The sequence below is a fragment of the Gymnogyps californianus genome, chromosome 1 (assembly GCF_018139145.2).
Source record: "Gymnogyps californianus isolate 813 chromosome 1, ASM1813914v2, whole genome shotgun sequence".
NCBI lineage: Eukaryota > Metazoa > Chordata > Aves > Accipitriformes > Cathartidae > Gymnogyps > Gymnogyps californianus.
This window is the reverse complement of record NC_059471.1, coordinates 121,663,047-121,678,547: the sequence shown is the minus strand read 5'-3', so window position 1 is coordinate 121,678,547 and position 15,501 is coordinate 121,663,047.

Sequence of the window (15,501 nt, the reverse complement as noted above, 5' to 3'; positions counted from 1 at the left end):
TAAAAAAGACCTGAAGCCTCACACTTAAGGATAAAAGGAAGTACTGGATAACTAACTATTCAGTTCTTTCAACAGAGTGCTATTCCCGTGGAAAAAAATGCATCATAAAGTTGCTGGTGGAACAAAAAGCATCATAAAGTCTGGTTTTTCACTCTAGGGTTCAGGGTCATCATGGCCTTCGTTGTGGGGTGTTGTGAGCCCCTTGCAATGCTTTGATAATTAAAGATTGAAATACAGTGCACGCAGAGAATGAAATTAATTACTTTCCTCTGACATTCCCTAGCTTAGGAGTCACTCACTTTACAACCTTAATGTCTTCTAATTTCTTGATACCTAATTTTATACTAGAAATAATAGAAGTAGCCCCAGACTTATTTTATATTTGAGGTAATCACTAACCTACGAAAATAAGTGTATGTTCCTGTTATTTCAGTCTTATTGATAGAAGATCAGTCTTTCAGCCAATCTGTCCGGTAGTTACTTTTGGCTGTTTTGAATTCATGCTACACTTCACTAGAGTGACAGGAGCACTCAGTTGCAGAAAATTTCTTCTATCACCCCTGTGAGAAAATGAGAGTGGTGTTCAGCCGTTGTGTATGAAAACTATCCTATACCAGTAGTAACTGGTATATTTGCTAAGGTATAACCAAAAATTTGAAACTCCATGACCTTAGGAATCACAAAGTCAACAGATGTTAGCTAATGCTTTTGCCCAGAGGATGCATTTATGCAGACTGCAAAGCAAGGTAGTGCATCAAACTGTAAACAAGCAAAGAAAGGAAACAAGGAAAAGCCATAACGTTAAAACCTTGCTATTAAGGTCACTATAGGAAACAGCAGCTGTCATCTGTCTTGCGTGACCAGAGAATGGCCTATCTTTTCTTAGTGCTCCTCTGTACTTTTTTTTGTGTCTGCTGCTTGCTGTCCCTTGCTTAATTGTTGCGATTGTAAATTAACAGGGACTACCCGTTTGTCTTGTGTTTATGCAGCACCTAGCATAACGAAGTCCTTGTCTTAGGTTCTACTCCAATAAAGATACTTAATAAATCATTAAAACTATTTCTGAAGTCACGAATAAGCTGAGTAGTGGGAGGAGTGGTTTGCAGTCCTCATTTGAGTGGGGGTGGCTGGATTGTAAGGGTGTAATTGTGCTATGTGCCATGAGGAAGCTTGGGTCTTGGACAGTACCAGCGGAGGGATGAAAATGTCCTGGTCCTGCAGTCAGTACACAGCCAGACTTCTGAAGCTTTGCTCTTAGGTAGGTTCTCACTCTTGCTCTGCCACTGGGAAAGGGCATACTGATGTCAGCAGGAAATTTCCTATGGTATGAAGACAGCCAGCATCTTTTTAATCTTATGATTAAGTAAATATAGAATCATACAATCATTTAGGTTGGAAAGGACCTTTAAGATAATCGAGTGTAACCGTTAACCTAGCATGGCTGAGTCCACCACTACACCATGTCCCTAAGCGCCACGTCTACACATCTTTTAAACACCTCCAGGGATGGTGACTCAACCACTTCCCTGGGCAGCCTGTTCCAGTGCTTGACAACCCTTTCGGTGAAGAAATTTTTCCTAATATCCAATCTAAACCTCCGCTGGCGCAACTTGAGGCCATTTCCTCTCATCCTATCGCTTGTTACCTGGGAGAAGAGATGGTCTCCCACCTTGCTACAACCTCCTTTCAGGTAGTTGTAGAGAGTGATAAGGTCTCCCCTTAGCCTCCTTTTCTCCAGGCTAAACAACCCCAGTTCCCTCAGCTGTTCCTCGTAAGACTTGTGCTCTAGACCCTTCACCAGCTTTGTTGCCCTTCTTTGGATGCGCTCCAGCACCTCAGTGTCTTTCTTGTAGTGAGGGTTCCAAAACTGAACACAATATTTGAGGTGCAGCCTCACCAGTGCCGAGTACAGGGGGACGATCACTTCCCTGGTCCTGCTGGCGACACTGTTTCTGGTACAAGCCAGGATGCTCTTGGCCTTCTTGGCCACCTGGGCACGCTGCCGGCTCATGTTCAGCTGGCTGTCGACCAACACCCCCAGGTCCTTTTCCGCCCGGCAGCTTTCCAGCCACTCTTCCCCGAGCCTGTAGTGTTGCATGGGGTTGTTAACAATGAACATTGTGCCATTTTTTGCTATAAAAGAGAATATTGTTAATTAATGTGCTGCAGAAACAGAGACATTTCAGGAAGAAAACTTCTTTGGTGCCTGTATAGTGCTTGAAGCTCGTCCTCTGTTCTGTCCAAGCTCCACATCTTCTGCAATTCTGTTGAGTAGGTCTATGCAGAACTGTTTGACAGAAGATTTAGCTTCAACTTCTCTTTGATTAGTTTAGCTTGTAGAAGAATAATTTGTGGGACTGAGTTGTGTGTGCCATTGCTTACCCTGTGGTACACTGCCATATGTAATTGTTTTATTCATAGTGTTTATTCATGTTTGGAGAGAGCTGTGTCCTCTCTAGCTCATCAGTTAGCCCAGCCTCAAGCTGTATTTTATCCCTTTAATCTTTTTATCACCTTTTTATAAATCAAAACATCTGCACTAAGTGATCATTTTTACTATTCTGCACTGAACTCTCTCCAGTCAGTCAATATCTTTGAGTATGTAGGCATCTGGAATAGTAAATCATTTTCTGAAAGCAACCTCTGAAGAACCATATAAAAAGTGATTTACACATCTAATCTCTGTAAATGTTGATCTTCAGATACAGCCAAAGCATTACATTGACTATTGAAATGACAAACTCATCTCCTTTCAGTATATTTCTTCCGGATTGCATGCTGCTCTCACTCTTTGTACAAGAGAGTATGAAAGCATAAAATAACTGCTCTTTTCCAGAAACCCTTGCACAGCTCAGCTTGTGTCAAGTCAGTGAATATAATCAGAGATTCAGAGGCTGTGAAAAGCCACTGAGAAGTGTGGAGGGAGGAGCAGCTGTAGGCATGCAGAAGAGCTGGCTGCCTGTGGAAAAGGGAGCGTGAGCATCCCGGGAAAACGCCACAGTAAATTAGCCAGCACAGGCCAGGTGCTGCAGCAGGCGCTGTGTGCCGTTGCTTCTGCGAGGAGCCCTGCCTTCCCTGCTCTCCTAGAGGTAGGACGGAAAACGGTATTTTACTCCTCCTTACTCACAGCTCTATCCAAAGTCACAAATGAGTTCCTTCACATAAGGCAGTCGCTGCATGAGTGTCTCTATTAAAACAGACAGCTGTTTCCAAACCTTATCATAATTAAACACACACAACCACTCCATAACTATGCTTATATAAAACATAAAAGAAAACAAAACAAAAAAAAACCCCCACAGTTGGCCATCAGGAAGCCATCAAAAATCTTGCCTGTGAAGCCAAATACTTTGCTGAGCTCCCAAACACGGTACTGGGCTGAGTAACATTATTTAGCTCCCTACTTCTGAACATTGTGTGCAGGCCTGCTGGAATGGAATTGGAGCAGGCTCTAAGGCTGCCCTTGCTGTGTCGCTCATTCTCTGAAGGCTGTTCACTGCCCTCAGTTGTTCAAGAGCATATTTAATTTCGTGGGGGAGTAATTTAATCAGTTCCAGTCTAATCAGTCCTCTGCCAGAATGGGACTTTGCTATTTTAATTTCTTTCCTGGTGTACTGGGTTTGGCCGGGATGGAGCTAACTTTATTCATAGTAGCCCTGTGGTGCTGTGTTTTGGGTTTGTGGCTAAAACAGTGTTGGTAAGACATTAATTATGTGGCTGTTGCTGAACAGTGCTTGCAAGCATGAGGCTTTCTCTTTTTTCCCACTCTGCCCCCTTCCCCCCAGTGAGTATGAGTAGGCTGGGGCTGTGCCAGAAGTTGGGAGGGGACACAGCAGGATAGCTGACCCGAATTGACCAAAGGGATATTCCATGCTATATAATGTCATGCTCAGCAATAAAAACTGGGGTAGAGGAAGAAGAAGGTGAGGGTTTTTTTCTTCCATGTTGGCCATTGCTTGGAGACCTCTGCTTGTGGGAGGTAATGAGTCATCGCCTTTGCATCAGTTGGCTTTTGTAGGTTCCCCCCCCCGCCTTTTCTTCACCTGCTCAACTGTCTTTATCTTGACTCATGAGTTTTCTTGCATTTGCTCTTCTTGTTCTCTCCCCTGTCCCAATGGGGTGCATGTGGGTGCTTGGCTGCTGGCGGGGCTCAACCCACAGCACCTGGTTACTTCTAAAGCCTTCTGATCACTGAAATATGTCCGACTGTAAGATCATTTATAAAGGCAGGTCCCAAGTTCAACTACCATGTCTGTGAATAGAGGGACAAGTAATTACTAGGACAGGCATTACCTTGAAATGGTCAATCCTCTTTTCCATCACATGTGGAAATGGAGAAGTGAGAACAAAAGTAACTTTTTGTCATTGAGGACTCGGGGCACAAAGCTCAGGAATCAGACCTAGTAAGATTGTACTACTATTGAAGCAAAGAATGAGAATTTCCTTAAAAAGGAATGAGCGATTCTCGCCCCTTTCTCTACTCGCCATTTTCCCCAATTTCTCAGCATCAGCTGAAACTGTCTGGATTGACTTTTGCTCCAAACCCTTCACTCTCTCTGGCATTTTGTAGAAGTAGCTCCTGCCTGGACTGGCAAAGAACTGAGCGTCACCAATGTGCTGAACGAGTGCCACGCACAACTCAACAGTCACATCACACCTCTCTTGCATAGATGTCAAACTGTTTCACAAAACGTAGTAAGAATTATTAACCTTGCTTGACAGATAGAAAACTCAAGGCACAGAGCTAAGTGATTTGCCCAAGGTTATGCATATGCCGTTGGCAGATCAGCGAATAGGCGGTAGGCACGTCCTAAATTCTGGTCTACCATCCCTCTGCTTGACAGTATTAACATCTAAATAATCGTAGCCAATTCCCCTGAGTGCTTTCACACACAGCAGGATGGAAGGCTCAGGGTCTGTCCCCAGTATGCTAGTCCTCCTGAGGAATGCATGACTATCTGTCATGTCCCTTTAGGTCTTCCTTTGAAAGAAAGGGAGCAACCATTCTGCATGAGCCCATCCTTTCCTGACAGCTTGCACAAATGAATGATTGCAGTCGGATACATTGGAGGTGATATCAAAGTGTATTCGTCTGTAACAGAGGCCACTAAAAGATGTGCTGTAATCAGCACCGCTACCTAACCTCTGTCCTGCATAGGCAGATTAAATTGTTTTAAAATGTTTGAACACAGCGCTCATTGTGATCAATGTCATTCTGTTGATCAGATCAGTGGGAGTGAAAAATAAAACCACATTTACTCAACAACAAATATTGGCAGCACTTCTGAAACAGGCCAAGGGCTTATTGAAAAGAATATTGATTGAGCCAAGAAAACATCAAGCAGTTATAAAAGTTTAATCATATTCTCATTCAAGCCTGCCTTCAGTGCCAGGAATTAAAATTCTCCCATCTCCTGAGGATGGAAGATACATTTCCATAATGTTCTGTAACTTCCCATGCTTTGCATCTGTACCGAATGGTGGAATTATTCTTCGCAAATGATTTAGCTGAGATACATAGCCCTTTCTACTGTGAGCGTACAAATTATGCATAAACAAGCTGTGATTTTTTGAATGTTTCTCATTTGCAATTGTTTATCAAAGAGCTAGGCAAACCAGAGTTAGCCCACAAGGTATTTTTGAAGTGGTCAAAATAAATATTTGGTCTGCATGATTCAACAACATATGCCTGGTCACTCAAACCATGATGAAATTATAACGATTCCTCAGCTAGAAAAGATTAGTTTCATTAAAAAGGATGTGTCCCTGTCCTTATTAGAAAACTGCTCATAAACATTTGCAGTTGCCTGAGAGAACTACTGTATGGAGAGAGTGGAAGGCCATTTTCAGAATGGCATATTTTGGCACAAGTGCTGTGGCAGTGTCTGGTTATAGAAGCTGTATGTCATTTAAGAGCACAGAAGAAGTTAGTGCTTGCCAGCAGAAAACAGGAAATGGTTTTTCTGGGCTGCAGTTGTGAAGATTCACACCTTTCTAAGCTAGATTCGCTGCTGTGGAGAACAAAAAGAAAATAGAGCTATGCCTGAGCTATTATTTCCCTCCTCTTTCAACCCTCTGCTTCTCTTAGATCTGTGGCAAGCTTTATGGAAGTCAAGTGTTGCTGGGTCTGTCCTGCAAAGGGAGATGTGAACGCAGCAGGGGCAGCAGTATCTCAGTTGGCTCCCAAGTAGCTGGGACTGTAGCATTAGCAATGGTGGTAGGGTTGCGCAGGGCATGGACACCCCCTGTACACACTTGGGAGCCCTCAAACACGCTGCCGTATTCTCAAGGATTTTGTATAACAGGTACCTGGCTAAATCAGAGTTATGTGGCATGTGGTCCCATGTGTTGTAAAATTGACTTATATCCTACCCAAAATAAGGTGTGCTGGGCGTCCTTCCCCCATTGCAAAGCTCGTAAGAATTCATGGCTGTAAAAAGGGTCAGTGGGCGGCATGGCTTTAGCTTTACAGACATGTCTTGCTTGTCTCACACCTCTGACTTCTGACCACTGTGGACCACAAAGCAAGGAGTTAAACCCATCTGGACCTGTAGGCTTCAGTTTGCTTTGTCTGGCTTATCACTTCTGAGGTGCAAAGGACAGTTGCATTGGTGCATGGAGTTCTGAATATCTGACCTTCCTCTTTCTTGCCCCCCACCCTTCAATTGCCTCCTTCTGTGGGATCTTTTCAGGGAGCGGGAAGAAATTTCATACATGAAGAAGGCTTTAAAATTAAGATAGATTCTGTGTGAAGTTGGCTGAAGGATTGGGTTGCAGAAAAAAAAAATCAAAGGGGATGGATAAAGACCTGTTAGCAAGTGCTAGGGTAGAAAATGAAAAATTCAGATGCATTGGTGGGGGTGGCTTGGGTGGAGGTGGATACAAATAGGAGCAGGGCCATGAGGAACAGGGAAAGCCTCGAAAACTTGCTTGAACCATCAACAGATGCACACAGTGTGGATGCTTGGAGGCCCTTTTCTCAAGGCAATGAGGAGAAACTACATCCCCCTACTTGAAAAAAAAAATACAACAGGAAGATTTAGACCAATTCCTCTCCCGATTTGTCTGGGAAGGTAACAGTCAAAGTGACAAATCCAGAGCACAGGGCTCTGCAGAACTGTTGTGTCCTGAGGCACCTTGCCTACATCCACTTGTCCAATCTGGCATCTAACACTCACGGATTTGTAGTAGAGTACCCCTAGCTCCAGCTGTACGCCTGCTACACAAGCCAGGACAGTGCTTCCTAATGGCACCTGTGCTTGAAAATGCCCCATTTGAAGATACGTTCCCAGTCTACACTGTTATACCCTTGTCCTTCACATAGCATCCAGCACCCCTAGCTACTTGCGCTTATTGTGTGTCTCTGAGCTGTATGCGTGTTCATCATGCTGCTTTGACAAGCTGAACGCTGTGCTCCCTGTCACTTAACCCAATATTTAGAGCGTCACACATCACCATGCTCAGTTAAACTGAAAGATTAGGTCTGCTCTTTGGCACAATACACCCAAATAATTTAGAAAGAAAAAGAAAGTATTGCTTTGCGCTTTTTTCCTGCCTTACTCTTATGGTGCACAAGGTTAACATTTGCTTAGACATTTCTCTGTGTTTAGAGAAGGTCTGGTAAGGCGGACACAGACCTATACTCTGAGGTGGGGGGTAAGATCATCTGAACAAGGAGATGGGTGCTGGGAGGGAGCAAAGGAGCTGCTAGTCAAGGGGGTGTATTTCTTGCTTGTATGTTTTAAAGACGATACCATACATAGATTAGCAGCATGTGGGAAAACAAAAGCTGATCAAGAATCTTTTACAGATATAGATGAGGATTACTTTTAGAGTGGAAACTAGAGCTGGATTTATATAGCTCACTGTGTCTGGTCACCATACTACTACAGAGGTTATAGTGAAATTGATTCTCAACAAAACCTCCTTTAAGAAAAAATTGTGTTTATTCGGGCTTCTCTCTCTCTGCACTCTTTTTGGTATCACAGAAACATGTGGAGATAGATCTGTAGCCAAATACTAATCTCATAAACTCCACAAACACTAACACACACCATCTGTCGCAATTTTTACTGCAAATTACCACACCATGTGAAATGCTCCTCTCAGTCTGATAAGCGGAGCCTCATCATGGGAATAGTGTCACAAGGCCTCCTTGCACCACGGCTCTCATTTCCAGATGTCTCTGCTTTAGATATATAGGAAAAGATGCTTTATTATATCTCTCCAGTAAACAGGGAAGTTCATCTCAGTGCGCCTTGAATGCCAATGCAAAGCAGAAATGAAAGAAATCAAAATAAGCAGCAGGAGTGGCACATCTGTGAGTAAACAGTTTTCTCCAGCACAAAGCTACTCCCCAGATGCTGGAAGGCCATTTTTATCTGTCCTCTCCTGTTTTTTCTCAGGATCTGACTCCCTCTCCCTCGAGCTTCTAGTAGTACTTTGGACAGGTAGGAAAAAGCAGAAAGAATTTGGAAGGGGAAAAAAACCCCTCAGCCACAAGCAGACCAAAACAGTGGGAACAGGAAAAAAGACATGGACAAAGAACCCATTATACTCCGTTCATATCCGATTTGCTTGCTCGTCACATAAAGTATTCCTTCCTGCCAGCAGCAGACTGTCTTGCCGCAAACATACTTTGCCATCACCACTTTCAGGAGAAACTTTGGGGGGCTAGAAGGATTTTGCTTTGATGATTTCTCTTCCATCTGAAATGATGTAGTTTATTTGTTGAACTATTTCCCCCTAACTTTTGTACCTGCAGAACAGTCATTTCTTACGTGTCCACCCTCACTTTGGGCTGTCTTAAGATCATTGATCGGCACTTCCCTTTAGTCCTAGGAGTAGCTTCTTGCCTATTGTGCACATCTGACTTCTCTTCAGAGAGCTGGCAGCATTTGGCACTTTTCTAGACAGGAGGCAGAACACATCCTGTATCTGAGTGGGCGCAAATGTGCTTTCTGCAACAATCAAGCCCACCAGTAAGTACTAAATTAAGATTTATAATTGTGTTCTCCAGAGGCATTTTCTAACCCTGGCAGGCAGAACACATCATTTTTGGAGCTTCCCTTTTTGGGGAGCAACACTACGCCTTTATTTTGCTTGATTATTCATATCAGCTTCTTTAGATGGTAGGTCTGATGTGCTGACCTACCATTACAAGACCTTCCTCTTTCCACTGACTAAGGAAAGTCAGCTCCTAACTTGGGTGCTTGGGAATCTCACCAGCTTAGATACTTAGAAAAAATTGACTGATAATTAAAAAGCTTGGATTTTTTGTGTATTTGTTTTCCCTGTGCATTTTGAAGTTCTAGGGAAGACCCCAAACTTTCTTGGAGAACTGAAAAAGTATTCTGCTTGGAGGTAGTTCTGGTCATAAGTTATAGTTTGTGTTTTGCAAGCTGTTTGATGTTCACTATTTATGGAATGTTATTAGAAGTCATTGCATTGCTTAGAAGATGACTACATTATTATGATCTTCACCAGAAGTTGATTGCTAGCTGACACTGCCATTAGAGGCTGAGCTGGTGAACAGGATATCAAAGGAAAGACTGACCGAATTAAAAAATAAACAAGGGCAAGGGAATAAAGATCCTCTTTTGATGTAAGCATGTTTAGTATAATAAAGAAACAATGAAAGAACAATAAAAACCTGTTTAATTGCAAATGTTCAACTTTTTCCTCTAAGTATTAGCAGCTCTTTAAAAGTAAGCTGTGTTTTAAATCTGAGGGGATTTGAAATCCTCCAGGATAGAAGCAGTTTGTCAAATATTTGTAATTTAAATAAAAAGAGGAGGAAAAGTGCAAACTCTTCCCATATTGTCCAGAACCATTAAAGCTATGTGCCAGAGGTATGCTGCCAGTGTGAAAAAACCCACATCATTTTTATTGCTTTGGGGACAGCGATGGAAGGAACATGTGAATGGATGCTAAGAATGGAAAGCTGTGCCTGAAGCCTGATGGGAGTTTAGTTTCTTTTGATACACTCAAAACTGTGTCAACCCTTTCCATGAATATTTCATTGTTTTTTAAAAGGAAAAAGATCATGGCACTAATACATTACTCTTTTTTTTTTTTTAAAGTGTTTTCAAAATACTTATTTCATTCCTTCCCTACACCTTTCTGCAGTAGGCCACAGAAATACTGTGCTGCATAAAAGGTTAATAAGATTCTGAATAAATCAAGAATTTGATGTATTCTTTAGATGTTAGCGTGAAGAAATTCTGTTCCGGTTTGCAATCAATGGGATCATTGACTTATAATGGGACCACAAATGATCCGTAATTCCACATTCATTTATCATTCTGAGCGTACTTTGAGTTTTCCAAGAAGGGTGGAGTTTAATAGATCTGTAATTGCTATGTGTATTCAAAAAGCCAGAAGACTAGATGGCTCATGGGATAGGAGAATGGAATACCAGCCATTTTCTCTTTAGATCAGTTGCTCAGGCTCAATTGTGAAAAACAGTGCTTGAGTACCATTGCCATTCAGAGGGTGTTTAGTGGCCTGTGAGGGAAGAAATTACTGTGTTTCCTAAATAAATAGTTTTCCACAGCATGCAAAATTCCGCATGCCAACACACCTGTTGGTACCTTGCTAACTTGGACAGCTAACGAACATAATCTAGAGAGGAACAACAAAAGGTACATTTGTTTTGCTGGGCTGTTGAACATCTGCAAAGAAGCAGAAGACATCTTGAATGGTTAATTCCCTTGGTATTTGAGAAATCAGGTGCAATAACAGTAGTGCCCCAGCACTATCCTCAGGTAGAAAAAACTGCTGGTGCAGATTATCGCTATTTCAGATTCCTTGTTTTTAACACTACTAATCTGATTGCTAGACAATCTCAGAAGGCAATTTTGGTTTGTACCTTTGTGCAGGAGGTAGGCATATACAGGACAGTGTGTATGACCTCTTTTGGGCTCTTCAAGAGTGCATTGTTGGAAAAGTTTCACAATTCCATTAGGGCAGCAAGGAAAGTCAAATCTTGGACAGAGTCTCAGATGAAATACTATATACTCTCTGTTTAAGGTTTCGTTGAGCACTTGTAGAAGCAATTGAGTTGTCAAGTATCGTCTGAGGCACAGAACAGTCACAACATGAACATGGTTCTTCATAGTCTTAGTCTCTCCTCCTTTTCCTCTTTTCCATACTTTGACGTTTGGACTTTCCTCTAGAGCATGTCCCTTAGGGCCAGAGGTTGTCACACCATGATGTCCCTTCATGGGGCCTGATCACCTCTACCTCCTCTCCCTCTACAGGTTTATTCCCCTCCTGCTTTTTCCCTGTGGTCTTTTTGCGTGTTCTGTGAGTCCCTCCCTTCTACCCTCCCAGTCTCTCCAGTATTCTGCACGGGACGTGGGTTAATCTATGTTGTTTTGTAAACAGTGCAGCTTTAAATGAGACAAGAAGTTCAGGCCTTACTAAAAGCAACTAGACATTCAAACCAGAGCCAGTAGTATTTGATGATTTAGCAACTCAAAAGCTAGTATTTCATTACAGTGTTGTTTGTAAGTGCAGTAACAACTGTGTAGAAAGCTGTCTTAAATTCTCTTACAGTTCTACTGCAGAGGAGGTGGAAATAAAAATTAAGTAGTGATACAGGAAAACTTTTAGAACCACTGTCTTTGGCAGTTAGGTTACCTGTGATGGCTGAACCTTCTCTCACATGGCTAATGTAAAGCAAAAATCAGCACAGGCCTAAGCATAAGACATCACTTTTCAAGTTGATCCATCTACCTTCGTTCAAAGCCAGAGCTTTGTCTTCCGCTCTGTGTCCCAGTCGGGCTGTAGAAGTAAAAAGTTCCCTGCCTACTACATGTACCACCTGAGCAGTGGCTCCTTTCCTAATCTTTAGGTCAGAAGAAGTTGTCAGGTCACTGGAGAATAAAGCAAGGGTTCACCATAGCCTGGTTACTAATGTAGAAATGCCAGTGATGCAAACAGTTTGGGCAGGGACTGGAGAAGAGAGCCTATTCCAGCCAGAGATGGGTCATTATGCTTGTTATTTCAGACAGAGCTCTTACAGCCTAAGGTCAGCTAGATTTTGCCATGTTAAAAATCATATACTTAAGCTGTTTTCTGCCTCAGCTTTCTAATAAGGGCAGGTCAAAAAGTACCGTGTAAAGCTACCTGCATTTCCTGTTTTTTGGAATATTCTACTGTATTTAGCAGAAGTTTTAAAAATGGTACTTAAAAATCCCTCCCTGATATCTTCAGCAATTTCTATAATCATGCAGAGCTTCTAGAAATCTTTCCATGTGGAAAATCTTGATCCAGTATCAAGTAAATGGACATACACCCTTGCACACACGGAACCCAAGCTTTGAATATTTAGTTGAATACTTAGCTGTTGTGGTTTGTATGGTACAGCTAATCTTACATAAGGTCAAAAATTAAATGCAGCTGTGAGATCTTTTCCACACCACAGCAAGCTATCCCCCCACTTTGTCAGGGATGCATAACCGTGGCATAAGGTTTAATCCTGCCTGTTAATGCTTAAGCGATTTCATATCTACAAGAAAAGGCGGTTTGCTTGTGGCTTTGAATTCCCAGATTCTCAGAAGAAAAAGTACCTGTTTATTTTCCTAGCATATTGAGCTACCAGAAAAGAAAAGGAGATAATTTTAGGACAATTAAGAATTGTTCAAAAAAGGGAACTGTCACACTAATTACCTTTAGCTGTTTAGATGCAATAAAAAGAACATAAAGTCATAAGGATTTCTTAACAGTAAAAGACCTTATATTAGAAGAGAAACTACCAATTACCCTGTTGATTGGCAAAGCTCACCCAGCTGCACAGAGTGAATTTGAAACCTGTGATTCTTTCCAAGGTGAATATAGTGACAAAATGATTAGTCATTCTCAGTACACATCTATCTTAATTAAAACCCACCCCCCTGTGATGATGATACAGGCAGCCCAGCTTCTCCAGACACTCACAGCTGGCATCTGCATTAATCTTGTTGACAAAGATACTTCTTGAGAGCATGTGCTATGACGTTTTTTTCTCTCCCATGCAGGGCTTTGAAGCAAAAGCATTCCTGTGGGCTGTGGCAGTCCCCAGGATCAGTGGCTCAGCACTGCCCCTTAACCACTTAAATATTTGCTAAGGTGTGTACGTAACATGAGCTAACACTGGGTTTTCTTTTTCCTTTTCTGCTGTCTATTAAACTAGCAATAAGCGTTTCGATAGGTGAACTTACAATATTCCTTCATGACTACAAAGCACCTCCACCACAATGAGTTGCAGCTTCACGTTGTTTCAGAACAAGACTTTGGGCGGTCGCACTTGACAGGTTTTCCACGTGCCGCCTGATTTCAGTGATACACTTGATGAGCAGCTGATGAATTTAGAAGAATGAGACCAACAGAAAATTGTGGCCATAATGCATTTATCTCAAGCAGCTGTGTATCAAATTGTGCTTAAGTAGTTAAAGGAAATTTATGTTAATCAACTTATAAAAAAGCCTAGATAGAATCTTATGAATAGTCCCAGACACATGTGGAGTTAATGTAGGTAAATATTTTTGGAAATGATGTGCCAGAGTGTTTACATTAAACAGCAAAGATACTTGTTTCTTAATTACACAGGTTTCTGCTAAATGATTTTAGATTGAAGTGTAGAAAACGAGCATGTCAGCTACTCCTTTAAAACTCAGTTTAACAAAAAATGGCTAAGAATTTCCTTACATACATCATTTTTTTAATACAACACAACACTCCTCCTGAATTGGTAATTCACTTCATATAATTACAGTTACACAGAAAAATTAGACAAATTTAAATGGAAATACTCTCTTTAAAATCCCTTTATAAAAAAAAAGTCTGTGAACATAGATAGTAGTCATTTTTCAAAGTCCGTAACTTCATTAGTTTAAAAGCAAAAATCCAAAATACAACTGTTCCCATACACCCAAATTGCTTAGATTGGGCCATTTTATTTTAAATACTTTAAAGCCAATTCTGAAGGGCACCACCCTCATAGGATCTAAATACAAAAACATTAGATTAAAAAAAGTGGTTTTTTTGAAGTCTGGGTGTGAGAAAACTGATACTGACAATGACATATTAATGTGTCAGTGATGAATAAATACAAGAACTTAAAATTCGAACCACCAGCAATCTCATACATCATTCTCTTTTTTTTTGGAAAGGATATAAAGGATTCAAATGTCAGAACTATAATGTCAGAGCTGTTTATAATGTCAAGTGATGCATGTTGCATACTCTTAGTATATTCCATTGATCAAACCAGAACCTGAGATAATAAGTGCAGATGATGGAGCACATTTCATGTGCAAATGGACATGGATTTGAAATGAATTTGGAAGAAAAACATTTTCATATTGAAATCTTAATAATTGTTTAATTCAACCTGCACCGATCCATGCACAAATTATTTTGCATAAAGCTGATACTTCTAACAATAACTAATATGAGTGTGATGCCTGCAGGGCACTGTCAGGCAAGGAGAACTTATTCTTCTGATATAATGTAGTAATTTGATAAAACTTGTTGCAGACTTGAGAGAGAATCAATCCCAACAGAACCAGAGAGAACTGTAATTTTCCCTTTGAAGACAGTTCATGCAGTTCCATTTCAGCTTATAGAATTAATCATGTTATTTGTAAAGTAAGGTTGAGTTGTTTTTAGCCTGGTTTCCTAAGAAAACGAGGCATATGTGATCATGCCATCTGCGAATGCCTTCCCTGCACTCCTAACAGCTACCACGTTCAGAGACAATTGGAACCCAGTTTGAAAGAAGGTAGAAGCCTCAAAGAGACTAAATTGCTAAAAGCTTTCGCCCAGGTATCTGGGCAGGGCAAAGATACCTAAATTAGTACTCCCTGTCAGGGAAAGGCAGGAAGGAAGAATTCAGCTGTTAAACAGTCTGTTTGGCAGAAGCCAGCAGTCCCATCAGCAGGAACTAGTCGTGATGCCTCTTACCTTTTGTCTCATGCAGCTGTGGCAAAGAGCCCAGTGAAAACGAGTTGTTTTGTAAAGGAGGACATACAAGTCAAAGGACACAAATCTCTGGGAAAACAGAGTGCTTACAAAATGATTTGGTTTTAGCTATTCTTTGAACATCTAATTTTACTTTACAAAGATAACAAAATTTCATTCCAGCGCTTCTGTAAAAGGTTAATTTGAAAGAACAGTAGCTGAACCCTGCCAAAACCAACAAATCATCACATTATTTTAATTTACAGTTGTAATAAAATCAAGAGTGCTAGACAGCTTGTTAAGGAGGGTGCACATCTCAGGAATATTAAGCTGACTGAGGTGTTTCCCAGAGAACCTACTCCAATTTTGAGTATTGATTAGAGCAAATGTTAAGTTAATGCAAACCAGGCTTTGTTCTTAATTAATCCGGATAGAACCCAGTCCTACGTAGAAGTTTTTATCCACACTTTAGATAGACAGTAGGTTAAAGGGCCTGTGCTTAAAAGAAGAAATTTATTAACTCTCTGTCTTCTAGGAAGGTTGCATTTTGCGATA